General features: G+C 41.7%; 1 protein-coding gene across 3 annotated transcripts in view; it reads left to right on the plus strand.

The window, feature by feature from the left end:
• The window catches only part of FHIP1A (FHF complex subunit HOOK interacting protein 1A), a 228,014-nt gene that overhangs the window by 116,338 nt on the left and 92,181 nt on the right, over positions 1–19,495 (plus strand). For 2 of the 3 annotated variants that reach the window (XM_059373742.1, XM_059373760.1), the window contains exon 3: positions 8,398–8,542. The exons of the other annotated variant lie outside the window; for it this stretch is intronic. The gene's annotated coding sequence lies outside the window, so the exon portion shown is untranslated. The remainder of the gene's footprint in view (positions 1–8,397; positions 8,543–19,495) is intronic. 3 annotated transcript variants of the gene reach the window in all.

The following is a 19,495-nucleotide window of genomic DNA, read 5'->3' on the forward strand; positions in this document are numbered from 1 at the left end:
GCAGCTTTCCTCTGAACCACTGCTGCTGTACATTTTTTTTGAGACCTTGTTTTTTTTTTTTTTTTTTTTTAAATAGATTCTCTCTCCTGTCTTTTCCCCTTTCTTTTGCCTTGTGAGCCAATCTGGCTAAATCCTTATGCTAGAGCATAGCATTTTCATATGGCACTGACGGTTTTCGAGGGGCCAGGGGTGATTAAGAATGCACGTGAAAGAGGTGAAGCTGGAGCCCTGAGAATCAGGAGGAAGAGGGAGAACACGGAAATAAAAAACTTGAAAACTTAAGCATTGTTGATTTCATATCTAACCCTGATTTTTATAGACTGAGCTCCTTAAGAAACAGGTACCATGCTTGACTTATTCTGTCTTGTATTCCTGTACTTAGCACTGAACCTGTGGTGCGGATAGAATTTATTGAATGATTTATTGAGAAAATGGAGGATCGTTGATACGTGTGTAAACTACATTGATCTCTATTGGGGCAGAGCCTGGGTCAGAATGTGAATCTCCATGATCCAGTGAGGGAAATGTAAAGAACCAAATGAAGTAAAGAGGGCAAGAATTTAAAAAAAAAAAAAAAAAAAAATCAACGGAGGTTCATATTAAGAATGTCTAAGAAAGTTACAAAACAGAAAATGAATTTCCCTTGCTAGTAATTCATGTGGAGGGACATGGAGTATGTGGATGTGTGGCATGGCATAATTCAGTGTTGCTATTTGATTGTTTTTCGAGGTGGTGGTGAGCAGCTGCATAACAATTTTGCTATTGTTTGGTTTATATCTTATCTTGATTTTGTCCAGTTATTGCTCAACTAGGATGACTTCTCAAGCTCAGAGACTCCTCATTTTTTCCATCTTCCACCATAGGCTTAGGGTTGCTATGTTGAATTACCATTAATTTTGAAACTCTTTTCCTTGCTATTAATGCAGGTGATGCAATTTTGAATCCATTTTCATTTGTCAGATCCTTTATACAGCAGGGGACTCAAAGGCTAGTAGGAGTATGACAGATCTCTTCATTCAACAGGATTTTGAGGTTTAAGCCAGGACTCCAAACATGCCCTCTTGGGGTGCCTGCTCCGGGAACCAGACAGAATCTGTTCCTCTCCACATCCCCTGGTTGCTCCCAGGGCAGACACATGGAGGAGCCCCAGGGGCCTCCAGGAGCAGCAATGCTGGTAAATGCTCCTGCCCTGGGGCCCTCTCAGCTGGCTTGATGGGTAGAGTCTCCTCCTTTCACACCCTCACTGTATTTTTACTCTGGGATCAGGTCAAAGGGGAGGCGTGTGCTGGTGACTTTCTGAGGTAGGGGTGAAGTGGGGAGGGGGGGGGAGACAGATATTTCCTGGGGAGGAGGAGGAGAGCACAGATTGACCATCAGCCTACTCCCATCCTTTCTTTCTCAGCTCAGGGGCATGTGGTGTGTGGTGTGAGTAGAGGTTCTCTTAGAGGACAAGGTGAAGGCCATCTGTCGCTCTCCTTGTTAGAAAGCATGTGTCAGTGTTTTACCTCAGTGATGTTTTTGCAGGTGATTGCAGCCATGCTGACTGCCAGATAATAATTGTAGCCCCAAAAGGAGTGAAGAGAGATCGGTACAAACCAGTCACTGGAGTGAGTGTCTGAGAGAACTAGTGTAAGGGCTGTTTTGAGTGGCATATAGAATGTGTTTTCTTGCTTTCTTTATTTTAAAGATTTTATTTATTTATTTGACACACACAGGGATAGAGAAAGAGCACAAGCAGGGGGAGTGGTAGGCAGAGGGAGATGGAGAAGCAGACTCCCCACGGAGCAGGCCTCCTGACCCAGGGCTCGATTCCAGGACCCTGGGATCATGACCCGAGTTTAGGCAGACGCTTAACAGACTGAGCCACCCAGGCACTCCAGGATGTATTTTCTTTAGCTCACTGGAACACACATTGTGGTTTCCAATTGTGGAGGCACCTAGAAAAGTAAGTTTTGAAAATCTCTAAAGTACGCCCATAGACCCATTTACCAATTCATCTGTAATTACTTATTGATCATATACCATGTGATGGGGCCTGGCCAGCCCCTGCTCAGATAGAATAGTGAAATTTGGTCTAGGGTTTTTGAACTGTCGTGCTGTTTGTGATTTAAGTCATTAGGGAAAGCCCATTTACCCTGAAATCGAGAGAGATAGCCTCTGGGACTTGTAAGTGGAAATTTCATCTGTTTCCACTGTCATTTGGCGAAGGTAGTGCACTCATACTTTCAGGAGTGGATTATGCACAATCAGTGGTGATGAATGTATGAGCATTTTTAATTAGTCTTCATGCCCTCTGTCTGATGCAATCAGAAACCCTCTATCAGAGGAGAGATTTATAATCAATCATTTCATCATCTTCTGGGGTAGATATAAACCCATTTGCTTTTAGGCTGCAACTTAAAATATCTGCTTTGGAGAATTATTATTTAACCAGGCAGATATCTATAAACCAAGTGTATTTTGAGCATGTAGGCTTAAATCTCAAATTGCAGATTGCTCTGATTAAGCGTAATTGTGTGAATTAAGGTGTCTCTAAGCCTTCACTCTGTGCAGAGGAAACCTAGCGTTAGAGCAAAAGTGTTAGCCCGACATCAAGAAGCTGTGAGTTCTAGGCCTAGCTTTGTGAACCCAAGTTTCCTCATCTGTAAAAATAAAAAAGGATTGAAATACCTTGTATTTCAGTCCTCCTTAAGTCAGTTAAGGTTATGTTACTTATGACAGAACCCTAAAATGGGGGGAGCCTGTGTGGCTCAGTTGGTTAAGTGTCTGCCTTTGGCTCAGGTCATGATCCTGGGGTCCTGGGATCAAGCCCCCAGGTCAGACCCCTGTTCATTAGGGAGTCTGCTTCTCTCTCTTTCTTTGCTTCTGTGTATGTGCACGCTCTCTCTCTCTCTCTCAAATAAAATCTTAAAAACAAAAAACAAAAAAAACCCAAACCTGTAGTAAATAACATTTTTGGACTTTTTACTATGTGTCGAGCACTGGGCTGTTGTACAGCACATGACAGCAGGTGTGTGGCACGTGCATCATCTCATTTATTCCCACATTGCCTAGGAGGCAGTTACTAGGAGAGGGCCACCCCGTCTTAGCCTGGAAGTTTTTGGTGGAAAGGCTGATCTCCGTAGCTAAAGATTTGGAGATGTCAGATATGAATCTACAATAATTATCAAAATAAAAATTGTTGACTGAACAGAGGCCTGCCTAGATAATCTTTCGTTTGCCTTAGAGGGTCTGACCAATTTCTGCAATTAAAGTGAAATTGACAAATTAAAAATTTCTAATTTAACTGACAGCCAAATAAGCCCTCTGTTTTGATTTGCTATTAAAATGATTTTTTCTCGGGCCACCTGGGTGGCTCTGTGGGTTAAAGCCTCTGCCTTTGGCTCAGGTCATGATCCCAGGGTCCTGGGATCGAGTTCCACATCCGGCTCTCTGCTAAGCGGGGAGCCTGTTTCCTCCTCTCTCTCTCTGCCTACTTGTGATCTCTGTCTGTCAAATAAATAAATAAAATCTTAAAAAAAAAAAAAAAAAGATTTTTTTCTCCCCAAAAGTGAAATTCTAGAGAATCTAAGAACAAGTTAATCTTTATTGTTGGTCAGCAGCATTAGTGAGAACATAGAAACTGAATCACTTTCATTCCCACACTAGGTGTTTGGAGTGTAGACCAGTACAGTTCTCTGGGCACCCACTTATATCAAAAGCTTTCAGATGTGTGTGTACCCTTACATTTCTACTCCTGGGCTTTTCATGAAACTGAGGATGGGCTCAAATGTTTAGTAAAAAATATTTATTGTCCACTGTTTATGACTGTAGATCCCCAGCCATTAGTAGATTGGTTAAATATACATATTTAATGTTAAAATATGTCATTAGAATAGAATGTATTGTTAACCAAAAAAATTTACACAGCTTTAAAATCAGTATGTGCAATGCAAGCCCATCTTAGGGTAATCACATGAACTGGCAAATATTTACACGTAGATGTGGGTTTAAAGTAGTATATCTGGAGTTTAACATAGTTCTTTTTTGTCTGGGTGAATGATATTAGTTGTGGTTGTTTTTCATATCTGCATTAAATTTTTTTCTCTAATCTGCCTTTTTTTTTTTTTTTTTTTTTTTTTTTTGATGAAAAGAAATTAGCAAAAGCAAATAATACAAACTGCCTGAAATAGAAACCCCAGCTCAATCCACGGGCTAGGAATGGCTCACAAATGTGAGTTTGTGAATTTGTGTAATTGTTTTGGATGTGTGTAATTCTTATCCTGAGGTGTAATCCAGTTGGGTTAGCTTGCCTTTATTCACAATGACAAATGAGGAGGTCTTTGAGTTCTTTGGAACAAGATTTAAAAAAATTTCACTCTGATTGCATCCCAGTAGAAATCAAAAGAAACTAAAAAGCGAAAACAAAGACAGAAACCCTCTCTGGGGACGAGCCTTTTTTCCTTCAATAGTTAAAATTAATACCAGTGAAACTTGTTAATTGTAGAAATTTAGAATACACAGATAAACAAAACAAAATTAAACACACACACAACCCCACTTTCCAGAAATAACCACTATTTATTTACATTTTGGGTTGTGTCCTTCCTGAATTTAAATTGTATGAGCATATTTGTACACATGCGTATGCACATGCATTTTGTGTGTAATCACACAAAGAGATGTATGTGTAGTGTCTTCTTACCTGGAACAAACAGCCACCAGTCCACCAGACCATACAGCTTAATGAGCATGGGGACTGCGCTTTGTGGGACATGGTCAGAGTTCAGGATAAAACAGCAGAGCCTGGCACTTAGCAGGAATTGAATGACTATTAATGGAACTACCTATGTTTGAACTGTCTTTCCAGGTCACTGGTTTTACTCCCAAAGGTTATTTTGATGACCAGCTGGAACCTCATTGTTTGGACGTACCGCATTTAGTTGTTTCTAGTCTTTAAGAAAGCGCTGTTGAAATAAATGCCCTTGTAACTAAATGTTTGATATGTCATAAATTATTCATTATCATTAATCACCTAATGATTGAATCATTGGATCAAAGGGTGTGTTTCTCACTTTTGATAGCATTGACAAATGACCTCCGGAAAGGGTGTGCCATTTTACCTTCCCAGTGAAAGGACGCAGTGCTTGATTTCACCTACACACTTGGGATCATGGACTTTTTTTTTTTTTTTTTTTTTTTGAGATAATTGTAAAATCACAGGCTGCTCTAAGAAATAATGCAGGGAAACTCCTTGTACTCTTTGCCGTGTTTCCCTCATGGAAATAGATTGCAAAACTAGAGTATAATATTAAAACCAGGATATTGACATTGATACCATCCACAGACCTTCCCCAGTTTTATTTGTTCTCATTTTTGTGAGTGCCTGTATTACCTGAAGTTCTGGACAAGTTTACCATCCATGTAGGTTTTGTGTGCCCCCACCACAGGCAAGATACTGAAGGGTTCTGACATCGCAATCCCTCTCCCTTGCCTTGTTTTTCTTTTTAAAAGATTTTATTTATTTGACAGAGAGAGAGAGTAGGCAGAGAGGCAGGCAGAGAGAGAGGAGGAAGCAGGCTCCCTGCTGAGCAGAGAGCCTGATTAGGGGCTCGGTCCCAGGACCCTGGAATCAGGACCTGAGCCGAAGGTGGAGGCTTTAACCCACTGAGCCACCCAGGCGCCCTGGCAGTTCCCTTTTTGCAATCATGCCACTTCCCTCCTGCCTTCCCAGCCCTTCTCTTCCCGTCCCTAACCCCTGGCAACCACTAATCCGTCCTCCATTTATTTTTGTCATTTCAAAAATGTTCTATAAATGGAGTTGTGTAGTATGCATCCTTTTTCGTTCAGCACAATTCCCTGGAATTTCCTCAAGCCGTAGCTGTTAGCAATAGTTACTTTTTACTGATGAGTCATATTTCATGGTATGGATGTGGTTTGATTTGTTTAACTGTTTACCTGTTGGACATCTGGGCTGATTCTAGTTTTTGATTGTTACAAAGAAAGCTGCTGTGAGCCTCTGGCGTAGGGTTTGGTGCGAAGTTAAGTTTCATTGTTTGTAATAAATATGCAGGAGGTCGGTTGCTGGGTTGTATGGCCGTTACATGTTACCAAAACGGTGGTCGTACTGGTTCACTTCCCACCAGAGGTGTGTGAGTGATGCAGTTTCTTTGCCTCCTCACCAACATTTGGAATTTGTCACTCTTTAAAAAAATTTTTAGCTTATTTTGATAGATGTATATTGTGGTCATTGATAGATGTCATTGTGGTAAATGTCCATACACAGCTTTTGCCCATTTTCTAATTGGATTATTTATTTTTGCTGTTGCGTTTTGAGAGTTTTTGAGTATTCTAGACACTTTGTCAGATGTGTCATTTGCAGATTTTTTTTTTTTTTTGCCAGTCTTTATTTTGTCTTTTCATCTTCTTCACATATGCTTTTAGAGAGTAAGAAGTTTTAAAAATTTTGATGAGGTTCAATTTATCAATTTTTCCTTTTATGGATCATGTTCATGGTGTTTAGTCTCAGAACTCTCTGTCTAGCCAGCATGGCCTTTTGATTCGTTCCTCAGAGACCCTCTAAGATTGATCATGATTTTTCAGCTTGGGGTAACTGTGTAGGAATCGGGTTGGAATATTTTTAGCTTTTTTAATAAGTGGGCTATTTTCTTCCCCTTTCTCACATCTTCAGTTGGGAGGATATAAGGACTCCCTTTTATTTCATGCTGTCAGGAGCTTTCACAAGATGTTACACTCCTGCTTCAGAATGGGGGCCCCTGAGTCTGATCATTTATCCTATTCACAGTCTCTTTTGCCAGCTCTACAGCTTCTTGAATTGTAACAAGCAAAAGAAACTCTTTATTTTTACGTGAAGAATGGTGACGAATGTGGAAATGGGCATCCCTGGGACTAGTGGGCTCCCCCGCAACCCAAAAAGGGGTTTTTGCTGAGTCAGAAGCTGCAAACCTTTAGGGGTTTGTATTTTATGTGTGATGGCTTCCCTTAGGCCAAGGTGGTAGTATGTGGTATAGGCGGGCAGTTGACTGTGTGCCCTTGAGCAAAATGGCCTAGTTTTTCATTCCTGCTCTTCCCCTCACTAGCTGAGTCAGCAGAGGCGTGCTTCTTAATCTCTCTTCTTCAGCTTCCTCATTCGTAATGTGGGGATAATAAGCATATTTACCTCATGCGGGTACTCCAAGGATCAAGTCATTACGGGTAAAGGGCTTGGAGCATGGCCTGGGGAGCACATACAGTGCTCATTGTTCATACTTTTATTATTATGTCTCTTGTACCAATGTAAAAAAGTATGTAACTCGGATGCTTATTAAAATGCAGATTCCTGGGCACCTGGGTGGCTCAGTGGGTTAAGCTGCTGCCTTGGGCTCGGGTCATGATCTCAGGGTCCTGGGATCGAGTCCCGAATCAGGCTCTCTGCTCAGCAGGGAGCCTGCTTTCTCCTCTCTCTCTCTCTGCCTGCCTCTCTGCCTACTTGTGATCTCTCTCTGTCAAATAAATAAATAAAATCTTTAAAAACAATGCAGATTCCTGGATCTCCACTCCTAGACCTACTGCATCAGAAGCTGAAGGATTAGGGCTCCAGGGAATCTGCATTTTTACAAGGTTCTCCCATGGTTCTCCTGAAGGCTCAAGTTTCTGAGCCATTTCTCAGTCGTTTCTGTTTGTCCGCAGTAAGTGAATGCTCTGGTCTTTCTTGAGTGGTGGGGTTGAGTGCTGCTGCCAAGGCAATACCTTCTCTCTAAAAGCATTCCTGGTGTTACCAAGAGACAAACCAAAGTGTGTGTATGATACCCAGCTGCTTCAGTGGCCTTCCCACTGGGCCGAGACAGGTGTGAGACCATAGGGAAGGGTAGAGTCTGTGGCAGACTGGATCATGAATATCGTACCTTCAGATCTCCAAATGAAAATAATAGTAATAAAAGAGTAAGGCAGGGAGCTAGATTTAGTATTCTGACTGCCAGTTGTAATACTCTTGTGTGGGTACGGAGCAGCATCTTTTGAGCGTGTGCGTGTTTGGTGAGGGGAAACTGTGGTGTGGGAGACTCTGTTTGCAATCTGTGTGTCAGGTTTTTCTCACCAGCCGGCAGTTTTCCCACCAGCTTGTCTGCTAGGGATTACTGTCCAGAGTAGCCACTGGAAACTACACTCTGGGACCACCTTGGGCTATACAGATAGCTGTACATGCTTCCTTTCTCAAAAAGAACCACTCTCTAGCACTTCTCCCCCAAGGGCTGCTGAGAAAGACACAGAAGTTCCCTCCCCGAGAGACGTTAACTGACATGTTCTCTAAACAGGACATAACTTTGCCTGGAGATACCCTTTTAAGCTAGAGACTAGCTCTTGAAAACACAACTGGCTTCTTTCTTGTCATGTAACGGGAGTTCTCTTAACCTTTTTCAGTGGTTCCCTGGACCTTCGGTTCTCTCTCTTCTCTCTCGAAACCACGCTGCCCACCTCCTGCGGAGTGTTCTGTCTGGTTGACGACTTGCTGGGTGTTCTCAGGCTTCTCCCCTGGCTGAGCTGTGTGCATTGTTACAGCAATTAGGTAACTTCATCAGACAACATACAAACTGATAAAATATGTGTGTGAAAACAGAGCTGTTTTTATGAAGTTGAAGTCTTTGTAAAGACTAAATATGGGCAAGTTGCCGTTATGACATTGCTGTCGAATCAGACGGGGAAGAGATAACTCTAACAGATTGGGAAGATGTTTAAAAGATGAAAAGATTTTACACTTTAATTCACACTGAGATGTTTCTCAACTTTGAGTAGCCACACTGGAAATGTTATATTGTACATTATGAGCCTATACCTTATGAGGTTCATGCAAGGAAGGTAACTTTGAACTTCAGTTAGTACGCTTGTACTTGAAGAAAATAGCTTGCAATGTGAAAATATTGGCAAGCAAATTTCTTTTTTATGGTTCTTGATAAAAGAAGGTGTTTAAGATGTGTATATATGTCATTTTTAATGATTCTCTGCCTTGAATGACATTTTCTGTTAATCTACCAGTTATCATCTTAATTGCAATAGAGTATTTACAGTTGTTCCTTCCTATAGGGCTATATGCTAACAAAATTGAGTAGTTGACTAAGACTGGTCTTCAACCGGGTGAGGGGCAGGTTTTCTTTTCAGAGAAAACATCATTCTAAAAGCTACAGTATCTGTAAAAATACCTTTCAAAACAATTCTTACTGAAAACTGAAGTTTGATGTGTTTATTATTATTTTTTTAACTATAGCTCTATTTAGTTTTAGTTTTTTGGATACTTAAATATCAGTAATTCTCAATTGGTAAAATCAACATTTTGTTTTCTGTTCCTGTGAAAAATTTCTCACATAAATGACTTTCATCATTCAATATAAGATGATACAAAGTGACTCATTTTTCAAGTTCAAGGGTATTCAAAAGAGACTCGAAGCAGTAAAATTGGGTGTAATAAATTATCCTTACTTCAGACGTGAACTGATAAGTTGTTTTTATAGAAGGTCTTAGAGGTAAAAGTAAGTTTAAAAAATAAAAAATAGTAATAATCAGCTTATATGGCTGAGTCTGTTCTGTTCCCATTATGTCCTCGGAGGGTGTCCTGTGTTCCCAAGTCAGGCAGCCTGCGCAGCTCCTCAGGTCACACCCAGCCGACCCAGGGCTCCACGAGTGTGAGCTGCTTACAGCTTCCTGGACCAAGGGTCCTTCTAAGCAGAGGTGTTGAAGGTAGAACAGGCAAGACAACTTGGATAAACAACTACTTAAAATTTTCCTTGTACCGACTTGAGCCAGAGTCCAAGGGAGAGACACAGTTGAATAATACATTTCCTGAAGAAGAAAATGTGCTTTTTGGAAATATATATGTACCCTCTAATTGTAACTCGAAAGTCTGCCATCCCTTGTTGTCTGCACACTATTAGGAGAAGCTAGTGTTGTCACTTTCCTTTTCTGTGGGTTGTTCATCTCTCTTCATGAAGGTTTTTTTTTTTTTAAGCACACCGAACTGGATTTTAGACCCTCTCTGGCTTTAGCAACAAAACTAGATAGAGACAGTCATTTATTACCTGCACATGCTAAGTGCCCGAGAACATTTGTTGAATGAGTGAATGACTTTGCGGGACTCAACAGACATCGCTTCTATTTGCTAATCACCTCGAGTGAAGACAGACATTATCATTAGGTTAATAAACCATTGAAGTCGAGAGTGGGAATGTTAATGCAGGTGGACTGAAGTCAGATTGCCTGGCCTGGGCTGGGAGTTGCACTTTAACCGCCACGCATACATTTTGGCAGTCCTTGATGTATCTTCCTCTTTTCCACCGTGAGAGCTCATTCTTTTAAGACTCCTGTCTGTGTCATCACTCTCCAGTAATATTCATTAAGCTCCTGCCTGCTGAGTACTGCTGGGTTTCAGTCCCTTTTAATGAGCGTGAACGTTTAAGTTGAAGGATAGGCTTTTATGCGACACTGCTTTGTCCTGAAAGGGCCAGTCTGTGAGTACACATGATTTTTGGCACTGTTTTCCTCAGTTCAGTAAGCTAATTAGATCAATCAAATATTTTTGTTGGCAAGCTCTGGCTGCCTCTTTAAAACAAGGAGTAAATCAGCTTGTCTTTGTCCTGGGAGATGTTATCAGACCTGGGCCCTTTGTCAGCATTAGCCATTAGTGGATGCTTTATCTTGATTTTGTAAATTGCAGCTTCCTTTACACAGGAGATGCTCATGTCCTATGATTCCTTGCTAATCACCTTTGTCGCTTAGGGCAGCATACCTTTTCCCTCACTCCACGTTGCTCCTACAGACCACAGTGTTGCGTGATGCTTTGCTTTGTGCTATTGCTGGCCAGCTTTTTAAAAAGATGTTTTACAAATAAGGAATGCCACTAAATATTCACCAAATTTACAGAAATCAAAATAAAAGGAAGCGTTTCTAGTCCGGCCCTCTTTGGGTTGTGGGATGTGGCTTGTTTGTCCCTGTTTTTTGTTTTTGTTTTGCTCCCAGCATGTAGTGTTTCTAAGTTCTCATAATTTTTCCTTCAAAGCAGTTTTTTTTAAGTTGCCCTGCTGTTTTCTCCTTATCTTCTCACCTAGCCCAGTCAGTCCCTCATCACCACACCAGCTGCTTTGTCTATAATCTCTCTCCGTCAAAAACCCCATTCCAACATATCCCATGTTTATCTACCAGACTAATTTCCTTACGTTACTCTTTTGTCCTGTAACTAACTGCTTTGCTTAGAAATCTTTATTAGCTCCCAATTGCTTAATGAATTAGGGCTTTAACTCACTCGTCTGGTTTTCATTCTCCAGTTCTGTGCATCCTGTCAGCTATAGTTCCTGGACTCTTCAAAGGTCCACCGGCTGCTCAGGGCGAACTTATTTGCGGCTCTGTCATGGTGTCGTGGTTAAGAGCGTGTGTTCTGGGGTCACATTAGCATGGGATCAGATGCTGGTTCAGCCGCTTACCTTGGGCAGTTCATCTTTTAGGTTTCCTATATAGATTGGGCATAATGATAGTCCTTCCTTCACAGAAGTGTGAGGTGTGAGTTGTATATGTCTCTCTCACCAAGTAAGAATTCAGCAAAAGGGTGAGCTATTAAGGTATTATGCATATGTAGTCTAAAATGCCCTTCTAATCATTGTCTCAGTACTGACGTATGCTTACTGTGTGTCAGACACCGCCCTAAAACTCCTAACTGAATTTGTTTACTTCTCTCCTTCCTCTGTGAGGAAGGAACTGAGAGCAGTCCTATTTTATAGAGGAGAAGACTGAGTCTGAGAGTTGGACTGACGTGCCTAAACTCACATGGTTGATAAATGGCAGGGCTAGGATTTGATTCTTGGCAAAATCTAGCTCTAGAGTCAGTGCTCTTAAGCACTATTCTGTAAACCTAAATTCTACTGGTGAATCCCTCCCCCTGCCCTGCCAGCCTCTAGGGATGTCTCTATTACCCTATTACACTTCCTAAAGTGTGTAATAGGGTAACAGGAAGACTGAGTTAGTAATTTCTGGAGTCCTCATTGTTTTGTGTCCTACAATGCTGTACATAGACTAAAAATTCCTTGGACTATGACGTTATTACATGTGAAAATAGAGATTTTGGAATATGGAAACATCAAAGAAGAAAATAAAATACTCCCTGTTGTTCACATGTCATCTGTTCTCTTAGTGTTATTTATAAATAGTTTATATATATGCCTGGTAATATAGAGCATATTCATACATTATATACAATTATTGGTCATGCCATGTATATAATTTTATATCCTGCTGCCCTTGTTTAACATTTTGTGTTTGCCTATGTCATTAAATATTCTAAATCACCATTACCATGAATGCAGTTTAATTGTTTGTGTAATTTGTCTGCAGGTGGACCTACTGTTTACATCCATTTTTCAAATGACTAATAAATATTTCTATAATGAAGTGGGTCATAGTTCCTGGCTTTGAAGAGGACTTTTGGTATAGAAGCAAAATTGCCTTTTGGAGATTGTACCAGTTTATTATTTCACTATTGTGGGAAAATCCAGGTGTTTCCGTGGCCTTGTTGACTACTTGTTCACTGTTGTTGATCAATAACATTTTGATTAGTCATTGCTAATGTGGTAGGTGATCGAGGGTAAGGGGTCAGGGCTCGAACCGGATCCAGCCTGAAGCACGTGATGTTCCACGACTACTTACCTGGTTGATTTTTCAGTAGAGATATGAGGGGCTCTGTAGAATTCTAGGATTTAGGAACTGGAGGGAGAATGCACAAACCATTCAACCCATGTTTTGAAGATAAAGGAAGTGAGATGCAAGGAGGTTAAGCAACTTGTCCAAGTTCTTAGAACTGCTTAGGAGCGGAATGAGTCTTGCTTGATCTGGTTTTCAAACCCATTGATTTTTCATTATGTCACACTGTTTCTCATCTCCCTTAATTATTTATCTACATCTGTCTGTCCGGCTTCCCAGACACAGCTGACCAAATTTGGAGGTACCGCTTAGAATAAAATAATCCATGTTTGTAACTCTTTGGGGCTAAGGTAAGAGGATTCTGGTTGACATAAACAGGCGGTCCAGCTTTGGCACCATATGCGATTCCTCCTTTCCCACGCACAGCCTGTCAGGTGCCAGTGCTTAACACCGATAAAATGGAGGAAGTTGTGATGATGGGACTTGCATGGTGACCTGTCCCTGACAGACAGAGAGAAGCCTCGGGCTCTCTGAGGTTGTTTAGTGCTTTGTGCTTGGAAACAGGTTTCCTTAGGGGTATGGACTGTGGTGGTACTTGCCGTCAGGCTGGGAGGCTCTCTCTTCTGCCATGGTGTTGAGGAAAACCGTGGTGTGGAGCTAATCCATGGACGCTGACTCCATCTAACTGAACCTTGCCCTGGAACCTGGTCCTCAGAAGCATCATTCTATCTAATGCAGACTGGCTTTCCAGGTTCTGAAGTGTGTAAGTCTTCACTGCTCTCTCTCTCTTTGCATTACTTTTAAGGGCAGTTGGTTTCCCAGGAAGTCTGGGTGGCATGGATGAGTATTTCTGTATATCGGTATTGGGAGATGAGAAGTAAATGCAATGAATTTTTGCAGTTCAGATCTTTTTTTTTTTTTTTTTTTTTGATGTTGTTGTGATTAAGCCATAAAAAGGTTAACAGCTTCAAGGCTGGAAATGGACATTAAATTCATATCTCTCCTTTACTGCCAATAAGATTGACTAAAATGTCCAAGCCAGATATTTCCTCACTTTTCTTAGTCTCAAAATAACCTGCCTTTATCACCCTGTCCTTAAACAAAGAGCATAGGGTGTTATTAATTGATGACAAGAACTACCTTGATGGATTAAAATTTCCCTGTAAAAATAATAAAAAAAGAAACCTGCTTTGAAAATCCTCTGGCCTTTGGGGAAATCGTAGTTAATATGCTTTTGGATGAGAACTTTAGAAAAGGAACTTTTAAGAGATAATTATGTCCGTTTATCTCTCAGGAACATATTATGGTTGTTTAAACATCATGGAAATGATAGGTAAAACCGGGCTTCAATTTTTGGCACGACAACCCTCTTTCCCTTTCCTTTATGTATTTGTCCATTAATTCACTCAGATATTATTAAGACCTTTTATGTGACATGCTTTGGGTAAAGTGTTAAGATTTTAACAGGGAGCAAGCAAGCCTAGCGAAGTGAGTCTCTTCTAAAATAGGGTTGGAAGGCCATAGGAGGAGGACCATACGGGAGTATTCATTGGAGGAATGATGAACTTCTTGAACTTGTAAGCCAGCCAGAACAAAGGCCCTTCCCTTAGATTTAACTTTGTCCTGGTCATGGCAACTGGATCGTCCATAGCCTTTGCTTTGAAAGGAGCCGGTTTGGTTTAAGAAGCTTTAGTCCCTCATTTGCAGGTCGACCCAACTGACCCCCAGTTAACTTAATTTCCCTGTTTGGCATAGAATATCTAAATGAAAACTGCATTCCTAATTTTTCACTTTTATAACTCTGCCCCCTCTTGTCTTCCTTGGAACACAATTTAGGTAGAAACCTGAGTTTGTCCGCTGAGTTGCAGTTCTAACACCCAAATAAATGCTTTTAGTGTGTGTGTGTGTGGGGGGGGTGTTAAAAATTTAATTTTATCTTTTTTCAGTGCTCCAAAATTCATTGTTTATGAACCACATCCAGTGCTCCATGCAATATGTGCCCTCCTTAATACCCACCACCAGGCTCACCCAACCCCCACCCCCCTCCCCTTCAAAACCCTCAGTTGTTTTTAAACAATATTCAGTGAGTTCTTTCCTGGTCAACAAAAGCATGGGGAATCTAGCAGCGAACAAAATAACAGACCTTGCTTTCATAGAGTTTATAGGCTGGTGGGGCCAAAAGTCAAGTCCTTCTGGAAAGACTTGCTAGTGGTGGAGACATGCAAGGTGAGACCTGAGAGTGAGAAGATCTCTTAGTCCCCCAAGACTTAAGAACATGCCTATAGTGAAAACTTCTGGAAATGTGGGGCTATGCATAGGAAATGTGAAAAAAGGAGGGCCCTAAATCTATTCAAGCTTAATTACAGTCTTCATCTCAATAGCAGAAACTGTCTGCTGTTATTTGAGAGCCTAAACTTTGTTTCTCTAGGTGCCCAGGTTCATGGCCAGAAGGAAATGCCAGGTCTCCAGTTACAACTGTAAGGGCATTCTTTTTTTTTTTTTTTTTTAAAGATTTTATTTATTTATTTGACAGAGAGAGAGCACAAGTAGGCAGAGAGGCAGGCAGAGAGAGAGGAGGAAGCAGGCTCCCTGCTGAGCAGAGAGCCAGATGCGGGACTCGGTCCCAGGACCCTGAGATCATGACCTGAGCCGAAGGCAGCGGCTCAACCCACTGAGCCACCCAGGCGCCCCTGTAAGGGCATTCTTTTCGGACACCCCCATCCCCATTGGATCCGGCAGCTCCAACGGCTCCTGCCTCACCACTTGTTCCCTTAGTTGGAAGACTATGTAGTCATTCTTTCTCTAGATTGGAATTTTTGATTGGAATGGATTATTTCTACCCAGAACTCGGGAGAAAATAATTGTGACATGCTTCTGCGCCATGGTGCCACTGCCTGGCCTTGTTTTGTTCCCTGAAGGGTTGTCAGGAACGAATGCGGGCCATCAGCTGCACCTGCGTCGTGGAAGAAGTGGCAGGAGCACCTGCCACTGTGCTACAGAGAAGGTCTCTCTGAACCAGGACGCACTTCCCTATTTCACGTGTAAATGCAGCTCAAAGAGAAAAGACGCCCTGAAGACGCCCTTTGGAACAGGCCACAGACTCACAGGCTGAGGCTAAAGCTCCAAGATCAGCGCATCGACGTTCTTTGAACTTTCTTAGACACTTCCCCCCACCCCCCCCGCCAACAAAATCTTCTTTGGAAATCTCGAATATAAATCTGATAAAAGCAATGAATCGACACCTTAGAGAGTTTTAATATTCGTTATTTTTTAAATGCCTGTGCACCGATTCTCCCCAAAGCTCTTGGGTTCTGGCAGGAACAGGCTGAAAAATATCTCATTTATATTAGTGCTTATGGTGGGAGAGACCTGGCCGAGCACTTACGTGCAGTGCTGCATTTCCTCTCCCTAGCAGCTCTGTGACGTAGACATCATTATGGTCATCTCTGTTTTACACGTGAGGCATTAGACCCATTGAGCTTTAATGTCCCGCCTGAGGTCACGTGGCCAGTAAGTGATGGGAGTTGGACTTGAACCCAGGTCTCCCTGACTAACCAGTCAATGTCCTTAATTGCTGATCTAGTGAGACCCTAGCACTAGACGTCACAGGCTATTGTCTTGACCTCTTGTGGTCACATTTGTGGTCATTGTCAGTGCCGGGATTAGGACTCAGAAATTCTGACCGCTGGTCCAACGTTCATCATGCTGTACCTTCGTGATGGCTGCTTTGGAATTATCAGAGGTATATATCCTAGATCAGGTAATGTCCCCAGAACAGTTCCCTGAAACAAAATGTAGAACAGAGCCCACACATCCTTTGCACATAGCATGAGAAAAGGCTTTTTTTTTGAAAAGGAGAGATGAGTGTTTGTTAGAGGGGAGAATCTCATTCCTCCTCTCGCCTCTCTTACTGTCTGTTCTGTAACACAAACAAGCAAAAAAGTCTTTGAAAAGTACGTATTTTTGAAAGAAAAAGTTAGTAGTTGGGTTCAATTTATTTATCTTTTTCTCTAGGTTGTTGGTATTTATTTATTTTAAATGAACTCAGTTACCTACCAGTCTAATCTAAGGGGTATGTATTTTTTTTTTTTTTTAAGATTTTATTTATTTATTTGACAGACAGAAGTTACAAGTAGGCAGAGAGGCAGAGAGGGAAGCAGGCTCCCTGCTGAGCAGAGAGCCTGATTCTGGGCTGATCCCGGGACCCTGAGATCTTGACCTGAGCTGAAGGCAGAGGCTTAACCCACTGAACCACCCAGGTGCCCGGGGGTATGTATTTTTTAAATGGTAATGTCAGTGCATAGAGTAAAGGTCTCTTTTTTATGTTAATTCTTAAGATTGGTTTGGAGACATTTAGAACTATAAGAGGCTGAATATTGGGAAATATTGACTGAACTCACCAGGAGCCTGGTATCGTATTTTATTAGTTTGCCTAGCAAAGGTTATGGTCTTTTTTTTTTTTTGAAGTCTTGAATATTTTAAAGAATTTTTGTTGGTTAAAGAAATAGGATTTTCTTTCTTTCTAAGGGTCTCTGATAGCTGCGGATATGTTGGTTGTTTCTCATGGTTGGCTGATAGTGGCGGTGAGTGTTGCTGGTGGTCCTAGGGTGTGGATTCTAAGATGAACATGTTGCACGTAGGAGTTGGTTAGGAGGTGCTCTTTGAGTCGACTGTGGGGAGAAGAGGAAGCAGGGCTGGGCAGAGAGAGCGATGATGGACTGCCATCCAGTCTCAACAAAGGCCTGGGCGGACCCTGCAGGGGACCCTAGAGCTGTCGTGAGCTGGGGTGAGGGGGTTGCACCCTCCCTTAGTCTAGGCACTGATGTGGCTGCCTTCAAAGAGGAGGAATCAATCATCCTGGGCATAGTGGCTGTCTTCAGCAGGGGGCAATTTCTAGAGAAGGCTGATAGCCTGGAACACTCCTAGCAGCTGGGAGGATAAATCTCTTGGTCCTTGAGGGCCTGGGAGGATGTTATAGCACCTTGTACCTGCCTGTTCACTCTTGAAATGCAGTAGAAGGAGAGCAGAAGGTAGAGACAAGGTTATCAGATAATCTTTGCTCAATGATTATGGTTTAAAGGTATGTGGGTAGTTGTATAATATGAAGTTTGTTAACTAATTCAGCCATCCCTGTGTGTGTGTGTGTTAAGACAGTTTGATGTATAAGTCCATAAAAAGAATATTTTTGGTATAGAATATCTTTGGTATAGAATTTACCTAATTCATTGTGTGATTTATTCTAGTATTAAATTCCAACTCTGGCTAAGGCACGGATTTTTAAATTGCTCACACAGGCATGTGCTTTGTATTGTAATTATCTAAAGAAAAGTCTGGAAGCATGCTGCATGGAGATGAGCATGGTCTATAGAAATTTTGTGTAACTAGGAGCCAGATTGCAGAAGCTGATCTGAAGAGGGGATTTAATGTAAGGATTAATGACTGAATTTTTATTTAAAATACTGCATGGTTTTATAATTCATAAACAGTTATACAAAACACATGGAGTTACATTGTGATTTGCTAATTTAAATTATATACAAAAAATTGTGGTAGATCTGTAATTGAATTTATGAGCCGTTCCACAATTTGATCAGTATATGCCATATGAAAAGCAAACACAAACATGTTTTGAATCAGCGTTTTGGGTAACGCATCTTTTGATATATCCCCTCTTTTAGAACTGAAGTGATAAATTGGGATATATTACATGGCTCATGTTCCTGTTTTTGTTTTTTTTAATTGGCAGGATAATCAGTTTTGTTCATCTTTCTAACATGCATTGGAATCACAAACCCGTTGGATTTTATTTGCATAGCTAGACCTTGTGTAAGCAGGGAAATAGAACTGCTTCTCTAGTGGCTGACACCCCAAGTTCTCTAGACTGTTTGAGTGATATGGTGTGGCAGTAGCAATGACTGGTTGACTAGTGGCTATAGCTTCTTCAAGCAATTGTTTTATTTATTACCAAACTTTTTTTAAAAATATTTTATTTATTTATTTGACACAGAGAGATCACAAGTAGACAGAGAGGCAGGCAGAGAGAGAGAGAGGGAAGCAGGTTCCCTGTTGAGCAGAGAGCCCAATGTGGGACTCCATCCCAGGACCCTGAGATCATGACCTGAGCCAAAGGCAGCGGCTTAACCCACTGAGCCACCCAGGCGCCCTATTTATTACCAAACTTTTAATCTCTCTAAGAGTTGGATTTGTGGTCCGTACAAATTCCATGACACTGTTCTCTTGACATCACGGTCAAATAAATAACGAAGGGAGATATTTCACTAGGAGCCAGAATGCTGGGAATCACATCCTGTTTTTATCACAGATGCCTCATTTGCTTAGGTGAATTGCTGCCTTGTGTCACTCTCAGATATGTTCTTGTACAAACATGGTATCCGTGAAAGAACCCTTTTTGGTGAAGCCACTCCGATTCCTTTTCCTGACCATGGCTCCCCTTCTCTGTCATCTAGTCCTCCTAGTCCTTCTGTCTCTTCATGTAAACATTCACTTTTCTGTAAGCTTCAGTTCCTTCAACAATAAAATGGGTATGATAGGCCCTACTTCACTGAGTGGCCCTGAGAATGAAAAAGACAAGTTTCACAAGCTGCTGTGCAGAGCGAATGCCCCATGTTTGGCAGCTCATTTCACCAGCTCTGACTATTCCTTGCCCAGGCAAACCTCTCCTTACTGTGAGCTGCTTATTCCCCCAGGCCCCCCCCCCCATCCCAAAGATTGTATTTATTTATTTGACAGAGAGAGAGGGATCACAAGTAGGCAGAGAAGCAGGCTGGTGGGGGCGGGGTGGTGGGTGGGAAGCAGACTCCCTGCTTAGCAGAGAACCTGA

The sequence above is a fragment of the Mustela nigripes genome, chromosome 1, assembly GCF_022355385.1.
Source record: "Mustela nigripes isolate SB6536 chromosome 1, MUSNIG.SB6536, whole genome shotgun sequence".
Taxonomy (NCBI): Eukaryota; Metazoa; Chordata; class Mammalia; order Carnivora; family Mustelidae; genus Mustela; species Mustela nigripes.